At 39.0% G+C, this 12,608-nt stretch overlaps 1 protein-coding gene across 25 annotated transcripts in view; it reads right to left on the bottom strand.

Annotated features, from left to right (window-relative positions):
* Positions 1–12,608, bottom strand: part of myt1l (myelin transcription factor 1 like) — a 410,971-nt gene that overhangs the window by 63,140 nt on the left and 335,223 nt on the right. The window lies entirely within an intron of this gene.

Genomic DNA, 12,608 nt, shown 5'->3' with positions numbered 1-12,608 from the left:
TGGGCCACATAGTTGTGCCTCTGTTTGTAGTCTGTCTGTGCAATTTTCTTACAGCAGCTGAGGATATGATCAATGGTTTCATCGGTTTCCTTGCACAGTCTGCACTTTGGGTCATCAGCTGATTTTTCGATCTTGGCCTTGATTGCATTTGTTCTGATGGCTTACTCCTGGGCTGCAAGGATCAGGCCTTCTGTCTCCTTCTTCAGGGTCCCATTCGTGAGCCAGAGCCAGGTCTTCTCTTTATCAGCTTTTCCTTCAATTTTGTCAAGGAACTTTCCATGCAGTGTTTTGTTGTGCCAGCTGTCAGCTCTAGTTTGTAGTGCGGTTTTCTTGTACTGGTTTTTTGTCTGCTGTGCTTTGAGGAGTTTCTGATTTTTGACTTCAATCAAAGCAGGTTCTTCACTTTGTTTTACATATTCTGCCAGGGCATGTTCTTCTTCTTTGACTGCTTGTTTTACTTGCAAGAGTCCTCTGCCCCCTGATCTTCTAGGCAGATACAGCCGGTCAACATCACTGCGAGGGTGCAGTGAATGATGAATGGTCATGAGTTTTCTTGTTTTTCTGTCCAAATTGTCCAGTTCCATCTGTGTCCAGTTTATAATGCCAGCAGTATATCTTATGACAGGTATGGCCCAGGTGTTTATGGCCTTGATGGTGTTGCCTCCATTGAGCTTGCTTTTGAGAATTTTTCTGACCCTTTGTGTGTATTCTTTACTGACCACAGTTTTCACATGTTCATGCTTGATGTTGTCCAGCTGTAATATGCCCAGATATTTATAGGCCTCTGGCTGGTGACACCTTATTGTTTGGCCATTGGGCATATTGATGCCCTCACTTTCAATTATTTTTCCCTTCTTCAATGCCACTGTCGAACATTTGTCCAAACCAAACTCCATGTTGATATCAGTGCTAAAAATTCAGACAGTGTTGGTCAGAGATTGGATTTCAGTTTCCGTTTTCCCATATAGCTTCAGGTCATCCATGTACATCAAATGTGAAATTTTGTGAGAATTCTTAGATGTTTGGTAGCCGAGATTTGTTTTTTGTAAGATTGTTGACAGAGGGATCATGGCAATAATGAAAAGCAGAGGGGACAATGAGTCTCCCTGGAAAATTCCTCTCCTGATGTTGACAAGTCCATAACTTTCATTTCCAACAAACAGTTCAGTTTTCCAGTGCTCCATCATGTTTTCAATGAAGGTGCCAACGTTTTTACTAATCCCGATGGCGTCCAGGCACTTGATGATCCAGCTGTGTGGGAGTGAGTCAAAGGCCTTTTTGTAGTCAATCCACGTCATGTGAAGATTAGCTTTTCGGCTCTTACAGTTCTCCAGAATCATTTTGTCAATCAATAACTGGTCTTTTGTGCCCCTGCTTTTCCGTTTGTTGCCTTTCTGTTCATCTGGCAAGATGTTTTTTTCTTCAAGATAGTCTTGAATTCTGTCAGCTATGATGCCAGTCAGTAGTTTAAACATAGTGGGCAGACACGTTATTGGCCTGTAGTTTCCTGGTGCTGCTCCTTTTGCTGGATCCTTTTGTATCAGGTATGTTCTTCCAGTTGTTAGCCATTCACTGATACTTCCTTTCTGCAGCATCTCATTGAATTGTTGGGCCATTTTTCCATGTAAACTAATCAGATGTTTGAGCCAAAATCCATGGAGTTGATCACTACCAGGCGATGTCCAGTTCTTGACTTTTTGCACTCGTTTGCTGATCATTTCAGTTGTTATTTCCATCAGTTCCATTTTGTTCTGTGAGGATTTTCCTTCAAACTCCTTTATCCACCCAGCGTTTTTGTTGTAGTTCTTATTGTTTTCCCAAAGCTCTTTCCAGAACTTCGTTGTTGCAGTTTTCTCTGGCTTTATGGTTACTGTGTCTGTTTTTTGGTTCAGGCTCTGATAGAACTGTCTTTGGTCTGATTGAAACAGTTGATTTTGTCTGTACTGGATGATTCTGGCTTCGTACCTTTCAATTTTTCTGGCTGTTGCTGTAATTTGTTCTTTCACAATTTCCAAAGCTTCTTCAATTTTTCTGGTGTTCAGCCAGTACTTTCGGATCAGGTATTGCTTGATTTTGTCATTCTTCAGTTTCTTCTCTTTCATATTTTTCAGGTTACTTGCATCTGATCTAAGCTTTTTGATTTTCAACTCTAGCCTGACCTTCCACTTTGGTTTTCCAGTCGATTTTCTTTGGGGCTGCCTTGGTTGTAGGAGCCCAAGCTCTTCTGTTACTATCACTGCTGCACTGTAGGCAAACTGGTTTGTTTGTTCAATTGATGTTATTTGGACAGTGGAGAGTGCTGCATTCACATCTTTCATGAGAGGCGCCAGGTGTCTCTTGGGCACTGTTTTTAGAGTTGGGAGCCGCTTTCTTATTGCATTTGCTGCAGCATGAGCCATGATCTTATCCTTGAGCTCTTGTTGTCTTGCTGTCAAGGTTCCTGGTGGTTCAGCAGATGTTTCAAGTGCTGGTTCATGAAATTCTTGCAAAAGCTCCACACTTTCTTCTGGTTCAATCTGTTCCACCATTCCAAGTGTTGCTGGAGTCTCTGCTGCTGTCCGTGCTGTGGTCTGATGGTAATTTACTTTGCAAATTTTCTGGATTTCTTCAAGTTCAACTTCACTGAACACTTTGTTTCTGATTATGAATCTTCGTTGGTCAGCCAGTCGGGGTTCTGTTATCTGTGAGTCAGGGTACTCTTGTTTCCACAGTTGATGCATCCTTTTTTGGTAGCCACGCCTTTGAGGTTCAGATTTGTAGTAGCATTTCATAATTGTGCGGTTTTCTGGCATTGTGTATTTCTGCCGCTTCTGTGACTGTTCATTTGGGGTTTGATGATTCCGTAGCCCACTTGTCAATGGATGTCCAGAATCAGCAGCATCCACCGCCGTCCTTTTTATCCTGGGCGACGACCGAGCCAGTATAGACTTCGTTTGGGTTTGTTTCTCCATAATGCTAATGGGTTAGGTGCTCTTGGTTGTGCTCCTCAGCTGAGGCCTCTCTGGCTTGGTTGGACCTACCGGTAGTTACACTACCGCCAGCACAGCCCTCAGTCATTATTATTATTATTATTATTATTATTATTATTATTATTATTATTATTATGATTATCATCATCACCAGCATTGAAGCGATAACCCTCCTTCATCAACTCCTCTGGACTGGCCATGTTGTCCAGGACAATGCCCAATCACTGTCTCCCAAGGCAGTTACTCTACTCTCATCTCAAGAACTCTCAACTGGTGGACAGGAAAAGAAATTTAAACGTGGGTTTAAAGCTAACCTTAAAAACTGTAGCATAGACAGCAAGAACTGGAAGCCTTGAGAATTCTGACTGGAGGTCAGCTGGGACCAACCATGCTGTGGAATTCGAAGAGGCATGAATGGAGGGCAAAAGAGAGAAATGTGACAAGAGGAAAGCGAGTCAAGCCAAACCTAGTTGGGTCCACTTTCCATCTGGAAATCAATGCCCTCATTGCAAAAGAACATGCCGATCAAGAATAGGTCTCTACAGTCACCTATGGACCTACCACCAAGACCCTACACTTGGAAGGCAATCATACTCAGCCTCCAAGGATCACCTATGATGAAGAACAAATATTATGGTTGGTATTCTATTTAGTCATGACAAGATTGTAAGCAGGGCTTATTATCTCTGTTCATGATTTACATTTATGGTTGTTAATAGTGAAAAGTACCCACAAATCCTATTGTTCCAGTCTGGCACTGTCTCAATTATCATTCAGTCAAGGACACACAAGATTGGAACCCTAAGAAATGACATTTGCAATGCTCTTCTAGTCTTGGGTTATCTTGAGGCAGGTATCCACGAGATCTCTCCAGCTGCCTCTTCTCAATGTGCTCCACAACTGGGAAAGTGACATACATGTCATTTCCCACAACCCGGATCTGCAGTGCATTGAGAATTCTTCTGCCAGATAGAAATAGTGTTTTAGGGGATGCCACTATTAGAAGTAACTATGACAATGGAGCTCGATCACTATAGTTATATAGTGAATATGCAAGATCTTGGCCTATGATTTGTCACAATGTCTGGAGCACATGGTTGTGCATAATATATAAAGTCTCCGCATATTCTTCCTCTAAGTGTGCAAATTTTGCTGTGTGTAGAATTACTCATGATCTGGGATCAGTTTAACCCCTTCTCTTGTGTTTTTCTAACCATCTTTGTAAACCCATAAACATTCCATTACTGTATCAGTCTACAAATTTTGCATTTAACAAATTGAAGATGTACATTTAAATGGTTTTTGTAGCATTTACCCTAAAACATGCATTTTGTGTATATTTCAACATATTTTTAAGTCAAGATTGTGTTGCAAAAATTCACAAAAACATAATCTGAAGAATAACAGCATTCTGGACAACATATTAACTCAGGTGAGTCAAACTGCATCTTACCGGGTGTTCTGATCATGTAAGTCATTAGAGCCTAAGGAAGTCTATTCACACAGCAGTGCATGTGCATAGATTTCCTTGGCTCAGATGTCCCTCCTGTAGCTAGAGGAAGCTTTACAGTTTGAAGGGCGGGTCTACTATCCTTAAGTACATAATGTACTTGACTAATATGTAAAGAAGATTTGGCTTCTTTCCCAATATGTTATTTATAACCAGCATATAACTGCAAGGACTACAAATATATTACAAGATATAAAGTCATGCTATTTTATTTTGGTGATACCTAACTTGCTTTTAAACCAATATATTTCAACGCTGATTAGATGAGGCAACCAGTCCATCCATCCATCTACACATTTTAAAACATAAAAACAAAATGAAATAACAGAGCCAATCAGGCCGGGCTGTAGCGTAGCTGGTTAGTAACCAGCTGCAATAAATCACTACTGACCGAGAGGTCATGAGTTCAAAGCCTGGGTCCTTTTTAAGCCCCAGACCATTAAATAGCCCGGCTTGCTGTTGACCTATGCAGCCCCGAAAGACAGTTGCATCTGTCAAGTAGGGAAATTTAGGTACGCTTAATGCGGGGAGGCTAATTTAACTAATTTACAACACCATAAAACTGCCAGCAAAACACGAGGAAAGGAATGAGGAAGTACAGCCACTAGTGGATGGTGAAGCAACAGCTCCCCCTGTGGCCGGAATCGTGAAGCTGGAAAAAAATGTTAAATGTCTCTGTGTCTGTCTATACTGTATGTTGTTTGTCTGTTGGCATTGAATGTTTGCCATATATGTGTTCATTGTAATCCGCCCTGAGTCCCCTTCGGGGTGAAAAGGGCGGAATATAAATACTGTAAATAAATAAATAAATAAATAAATATTGGTAACTAAAATGAACTAAATGTTCAGGCAAATAAAAGAAATAGTATGGTTCTGAAACTAAACATTTCATTATCAGACTGATATGACTGAACATTTCTCCATACCATTTGCCACCATCAGATCTTTGATGATGATAATGAATAATAATAATAATGTAAATTTATAGCCCTTTCTGCTAAAATGAGATTCAAGTCAACAAGAACAGATTATCTTAGAGAAGATCAGGGTAGACAGTTCATCTGGTAAGATACAATAATTCAATCACACCATAGGGATTAATGTAATCCTTTATATCTGTTCATTTCTGCAAACATCTCTGTTGACAAAACACATAGTGGGCATAACAGAAACCCATGAAATGTAGATGCTCAAAAATCTGCATTTATCCTTGGATACAAATGTATCAAATTGACAAAAAGAGGAAGCAGAAGAGCAAGGGCAATGGGAAAGGATAGACTCCCATACAGAATTACTCTTGATGAGAATACTAGACTCAAATACAATTTAATAGCTGGGAAATGCTGACTTCCTGATCAAGTGCTGAAGTGAAAATGCAATCAGGAAGGGATATAAATGATAGGTGTCCAAAAGAACACATGAATTTGGGTGCATCTGCACCATAGAATTAATGCAGATTGAACTGCCATGACCTAATGCTATGAAATCCTGAGATTTGTGGTTTGATGTGTTATTTTTGGCATAGAAGGATAAAGACCTTGGAAAACTACAACTTTCATAATTCTAGAACATTGAACTAAGCCAGATTATGTGTTTTCAAACTGCATTAATTCTACTGAGTAGATGCACCCATCAATTTCTGAATGTAAAAACTGCACTGAAACCGTATTTGATGAGCCTTGTACTCCAAAAAAGCATTATATGGACTGAACTGCATGCCTTATCATGGAGAAGATTATTTTGGATATATGTTATGGTCTATTGCTAACTTTACATATATTATTTTCTATTGACATACTAGTGCCAAATGAAACATGAGGCCAGGTTTCCTTCCTCCCCTCCCAACTTTGTGTAATATTATTGATTTTTTTTCCTAGGTCCCATAGTTCTCTATTGCAAGGATGGGAATTGAGAAGTGATTGTCTATTTTTTAAAAGATGAGCTCATTTAAATTTATCACTGCTCTAAACAGTGTTGCACACATTTGACTTCACAATCCATTCCATTCAGAGAATCCGGTGGGAAAATGGTCAATTGCACATTTGTCCATGGAGCTGCTTGATCACCTTTGATCAATACTGAATGATACACCCCTTTAACTCCAAAAAAGGAAATCTAGCAATTCATACTTGACATCCAAGTGTAATTAGCATCTGGCAGTTCACAACACATGCCAATTTGAAAGGCATAGGCTAACCTGACCTCCCTGAGTCTGAAGGATGTCCTTTCCATGGCATACATCATGGATTCAGATCCTGTGGCCATCTCAATATTACCAAGAAGCAACTCTCTGACAATCTTTAACACTGTCTGTGCGGGTCACACATTTGCCACACCTGATGTATATATACTCTACTTCACTGCTTCTTAAACTGTTGGTACTTAAACAAATGGCCCTTAGGTCAATGTTGGGGTCCTGAAATTCTTTTCTGAACATCACTTAGTGGCTGTTTTAGACATTTACACACATCTCTTGTGCAACAACTACAGTGGACTCTGCAAAAGATGTTTCAGCTTTTTATGTTTCATAAAAAGAAAAATCAACCTGTTTAGCAAGCTTTGCAAAGGCTGATTTCGTATCAGTTAGTGTCTGATTTTTATACTTATTTTATATATGTACTAGCTGTGCCCAGCCACGCGTTGTTGTGGCGAAGTATGGTGGTATGGGAAATAAAGTATTGAGGAATTGGTGGTAGTTAAGGTAAAGGGTAAACGTTTTCCCCTATTAAGTCCAGTCGTGTCTGACTCTGGGGATTGGTGCTCATCTCCATTTCTAAGCCAAAGAGCTGGCGTTGTTCATGTGGTATGACTGCATGGAGCGCTGGTACCTTCCCACCGGAGCAGTACCTATTCATCTACTCTCATTTGCATGTTTTTGAACTTTAGGATTGGCAGAAGCTGGGGCTAACCGTGGGGGCTCTCTCCACTCCCCCAATTCAAACCTGCGGCCTTTCGGTCCAGAAGTTCAGCAGCTCAGCACTTTAACACGTTGCGCCATCAGGGGATATTATTTCCTAAAGCTTGTGAATATACAATATTTCTGATGGGGGTTTTTTTGTCTGTTGGAGGCAAGTATGAATGCTGCAATTAGGCAAAATGATTAGCATGTAATGGCCTTGCAGCTTTAAAGCCTGGCTGCTTCCTCCCTGAGTGAATTTTTTGTTGTGAGGTGTTAGCTGGCCCTGATTGTTTCCTGTCTGGAATTCCCTTGTTTTCAAAGTGGTGTTCTTTGTGATATTTTATGTGCTTCTACTGTCTGTGGCCCTCAGAAAACAGAGGATTTGCCAGACTTTGGTGATGAGAATACTTTGTTGGGAGGTGTTAGCTGGCCGATTGTTTCCTGTGTGGAATTGCCCTGTTTTCAGAGTGTTGTTCTTTATTTAGTGTTCTGATTTTAGAGATTGTATTGTTCTGTTTTATTATACCACAGTAATTTTTATATATTCTGATTTTAGTATTTTTGAATACTTGGAGCCAGATTGTATTCATTTTCACGGTTCACAGCAAAATAATAATAATAATAATAATAATAATAATAATAATAATAATAATAATAGTAATAATAATGACTTTGGTAATACACACTGCTTCACTCCCTTCTCAGCTTCCTTTCTGGAAGAATCCTTTCTTGGGAGGTGTTAGCTGGCCCTGATTGTTTCCTTTGTGGAATTCCCAATTTCCCTGCTTTCAGAGTGTTCTCTTTATTCATTGTCCTGGTTTTGGAGATTATATTGTTCTGTATTATTCTGCCACAGTAATTATTTCATATTACAGTAGAATCTCACTTATCCAACATTCGCTTATCCAATGTTCTGGATTATCCAATGCAGTCTGCCTTTTAGTAGTCAATGTTTTTGTAGTCAGTGTTTTAAATTCATTGTGATATTTTGGTGGTAAATTTGTAAATACAGTAATTACTACATAGCATTACTGCGCATGGAACTACTTTTTCTAATTTGTTGTATAACATGATGTTTCGGTGCTTAATTTGTATAATGATTACCTAATTTGATGTTTAATTGGCTTTTCCTGAATCCCTTCTTATTATCCAACATATTCACTTATCCAACGTTCTGCCGGCCTGTTTATGTTGGATAAGTGAGACTGTACTGTATATTTATAATCTTATATTATCTGCTTAGATCTGGATTATATGAGGCCCCTTCTACACAGCTCGATAAAATGCACACTGAAGTGGATTAAATGGCAGTGTGGAGTCAAGACAATGCAGTACAAAGCAGATAATATAAGATTCTAAATGGGTTATATAGCTGTGTGGAAGGGCCTTGAATCTACACTGCCATATAATCCAGTTAAAATCTGATAATCTGTATTTTATAGGCAGTGTGGAAGAGGCCTGAGGCCTAACTCTGCCTGTCCCCTGGGCTGAGTGGGTTGCTAGGAGACCAAGTGGGCAGATCTTAGCCTTCTAACTGGCAGCAATTGGCTAAAAACAATTATTCCTCTCCCTTTAATTAGGACTTTATTTTTCTTTTCTTTTGGTTGTCAGAACCTAGGGGCAAGGATGGTGGATTATGCTGCCAAATTTCTGGGTTCTGGGGTTTGTACTTTTGTTGTTTAGTGGCGGGGGGGGGGGGGAATACCATTACTCATTTATATATATAGATATATGCGGGATCACATAAAAATTGCTTGGGCCAAAAGGAATCCCGAGTGGAAAAGTTTAAGAACCTCTGCTCTAGCATACTGTTGAAGAATGATAGAGCACAACAGCAATAGGATCAAATCCATTACTCTTTACCCTAAACCAATGGTTCTCAACCTGGAGTCCCCAGATGTTTTTGGCCTTCAACTTCTAGAAATCCTAGCAGCTGGTAAACTGGCTGGGATTTCTGGGAGTTGTAGGCCAAAAACATCTGGGGACCCCAGGTTGAGAACCACTACCCTAAACGGTGCTTTGTTAACATTGCAACCATTCTTTCTACTGGTTCTTTCTTTCCTCTTGTCAAATTTTCAATGCAGAAGAATAGATAAGAGAAATAATGTGCCTCAGAACATACAATGAAGCATAATTATTTAACATTAAGATTGTTACTAAAATAAGCATTTTGATACTCTATCTACACAATACAAGTCCAGCTTGATGTCAGGCTCATTAATAAAGTGTTCTCTCTCCATACATTTAGAAAAGATCCAAATGTGACATACCTAAGTCACATTTAGAGCTTTTCATTGCTCTCCCTCACTTACAATCCAGTTCAACAAATCCTCGCAGAATAAGCCTAAACCTTAAGCACATTCCTAGGCTTTTGGGCTTCGCTAAGAATGCTTAAATTCTTTAGTGAATTGAGGTCCAAAAAGGGTAATTCTCTGGTCCCGCCTATGTCTTAATTTATACGAACTAGGAAGACATAATCCATGCCAATTCATGTGCATGACGGCTTCAAGGCATACACACAATAGCACTAATCCCTTTCAAAATTCCACTAGTTCCTCAAATTCTTTGATACCTGTTTTATGAAATCTGTGTATAAATTGCTACGAGAAAGCAAAACTACACTGAGGTCGCTATCTTTTGCCCTGTTTCCGGATATAAAATTCATGGGTAGAGTACAAAGATGGTTTGCAGCATTATCATATTAAGGTACAGATAACAGCCTTCTAAAACATGTACTCTTATTTTACACTCATCTTTTTATAAGAGAAAAAAGGACAAAAGATCTGATTGGAGCGAGGGGGGGGGGCTGATATCTCTTTGAGGTTACCCCTCCACAATCATGTCTTCTTTGTCCTTTTTTACTTTTCAAACCATATCTCAAATGAAAAGTTTTGAAATCCAACAGAGAGAACTCACATCACATAAAAGCAGGTCTTAGTTCAGAAAGTAGATGAGCACACTTTGAGAATATGCATCATCAGCATAGCATATGATATTTCAGTGACTAATAAACCCGGTATTAACATCAAGCATGCTCAGGCAGTGTAGGAGTACCATGGCAGACCTACTGCAAGAAATTATGATGCTTAGTGAACGAACTCTGGATGTGACCCATCATAATGATCATTTTAACAAAGTACATTCAAAACATCTGGAAGAGAAATATTCAAACATATCATCACCACCCCAGGAAGTCAGCAAATCTCTTCCTTGTGCAGACTGCAAACCTCCCTTGTTTGTTCACACAACTAACAAACAGAATTTTGGGCTATAATTTGCACCACTACCACATAGGCAATCGCTCGTGGCTGAGTATGATTGTCTTCCAAGGGTAGGATTCTGCATGGATAGCACAGTGCCAAAAAAAAAAAAAGGCCAAACAAAATGAAAATCTGGAAGTGGTTAGAACATCACTTCTCAAGTTGGGGGTGATTTAGGAAAGATGAATCTCCACATCTTTGGAAACCTTAAGAGACAATTTATACATATATATTACACCCATTGAAAAGTAAATGGTCCAGAGAGACTAGGGGTTTGGAAGCCACACGCTGCCTTTGGGATGCTCTATGCCCATCCCAGTCTAGAAATATAACATTCAATGATTGCTCAAAGTCCCATGTACTACTGGACATGTTGGTCTGGATAGTTCTTTTGTGCTAAACCAAGCAACAGGGAGTGAAGGGGGCTCCTACTTAATTTAAAACACTTGTATCCTATTTTTATATCGAATGTGAGTTTAGAAGGATTACAACATTTAGCTTGCACAAACAACAAAATCTTCTAACTATATGGGCATACCTATTTCATACTCTTATAGCAATTAGACACAAATAATGTTTAGTTACATCCAATATAAGTCCTACTATTGAAATCAATGTATGTTCAATTGATTGTGACTAGCAAATCCCACTCTTTTCTAGATAGGATTAACACTAGATTTGGTCCAGTAAGGGAAGAAACTGGACTTGTTTTAAACAAGCAGCTTTTCATTACACAGATTCTAGATTATTGGTCCAAAAGTGTAATAACAATCCCACATTAAAACCCAGACATATCCGCCTTTCCCTTAACATTCTCTGTACACAGGAATGTCAAGTCTGTGATTTCATTGCTCTTTCCTATGTTAACTGCAATGACTATGCTTTTAGAAGATTGATAATTGATGATGATTATGGAGGAGGAGCTGGAGGCAGAAGAAATTTAGAGAGCCAAATTATTTAATATCATTTTGGATCATCTACCAAAAAAGTCCTAATAATTTGATAATATATTTGTCATATGATTAAATTACTGACTAGAAAAGTGTGGGAAGTGCGGGTGGGCTCAACGCAGTTCCATTTCTTATTGCAAGGGAGCAAGCATGTTATCATTATGACATTACAGCAGGATTTGGTAACCTCTAAATCACACAAAGACAGCATTAAAACTGTAGAGCTTGGTGTTATTGTCAGCTTCTACTGTAAATTAAGCGGAAATAATGTATTACTTTATTGGATTTTTACCCCACATTTGTACCAAAAATCATATTCAAGGCATCCAAAAATGTCAAAATAAACAAAACAAACACCAGCAACATGAAAATGCCAGAGACTTAATTGTTATTTCAACACAATTCCAAAAGTTTATAGGTTTCAGAAGTTATACACTTTTCTACCAACCCTAAATCCCAAATCAAGCATGTTATCACATAAAGCTTAATTTAATTCAATGTATTTCCTGCCTTTTTTCAATATGGGACCAAAGCAGCCTTTAAAATGAGGTTTAAGAAAAAAATTGTCACTCACATGGCCAGATTTCCTCCACAAAAGTCAGCTCATCTGTTTGTTTGTTTGTTTGTTTGAATGATTTGCTTGTGCATGCTGCCTATTTGGGTGAATTTATTTCTTTTTGTTTGTTGAGCCAGCATCTCGTCACCACTGTGTTCTCATGCAGTTAAGGACTATGACCATGATTTAATGGTTGCTTCAGCTTTCTCAGTTGGGTGGATCAGGTCTTTCTATGATGGAATCATGCACACCTCCAGATATTATTGAACTGCAACTCTAGAATTCTTCAGTAAGGACTGCTCTGGTGTGCTTGGCTGCATGGTACCCACCCAATATATAGCAAGTAGTAATATAATCACCCATCCAGCCAAGCAAATCTTATGATTACAATATCTGGCACACATATATATTCAATTTGCGTCATTATTTATTTTCACCATGTGGGTAGGCGAACTTAATACATA

Source organism: Anolis carolinensis, chromosome 1 (assembly GCF_035594765.1).
Source record: "Anolis carolinensis isolate JA03-04 chromosome 1, rAnoCar3.1.pri, whole genome shotgun sequence".
Taxonomy (NCBI): domain Eukaryota; kingdom Metazoa; phylum Chordata; class Lepidosauria; order Squamata; family Dactyloidae; genus Anolis; species Anolis carolinensis.
The sequence above is the reverse complement of the archived record's forward strand: the minus strand, read 5'-3'. Positions and strand labels throughout refer to the sequence as shown.